The sequence below is a fragment of the Pseudomyrmex gracilis genome, unplaced genomic scaffold, assembly GCF_002006095.1.
Source record: "Pseudomyrmex gracilis isolate BER0280 unplaced genomic scaffold, ASM200609v1 scaffold_1009, whole genome shotgun sequence".
NCBI lineage: Eukaryota > Metazoa > Arthropoda > Insecta > Hymenoptera > Formicidae > Pseudomyrmex > Pseudomyrmex gracilis.
In genome coordinates, this window is record NW_018021593.1 from 10502 (window position 1) to 11004 (window position 503).

The window sequence follows — 503 nt, forward strand, 5'->3', positions numbered from 1 at the left end:
GTACGGTGTCGAATAATTTGGTGTCGAATAAATCTGTGTCGAATCGAGCGGTGTCGAATCGTACTGTGGTCAAACGGAACCCGCCCGTGCGGTAGCACCGGTGCTACCCGGCCCCCTATCACGCGCTGCACTGCAGCTAGCGGGGCCGCAGCGCGGCCCACCCCTGATGCAACGGAACCAGACTGGTGCCCCGTACATTGTTACGGAGTGGACCACGTGCGCGTACAATCGCCTAACTCCTGAACGCGGTCCTCCAAGATTCGGCAGTAAACCCGCCAGAGCCCTGGCCACCCTCATGGCTTTGGCTGCCACATAAACGAAGTGGGTTTTAAAATCCCACTTTGCGTCCACCTGGAGGCCTAAGTATTTCATGACCGGTTGGGAGGCCACCCGGGCGTTCTCAACCGGTACCACTACCGGTCTGTTTCCCCGCCCCGGTGCGCGGAAGACAACGATCTCAGTCTTAGCGGGTGCTAAGCTGAGGCCCAGCGCCAGTTGGCGTT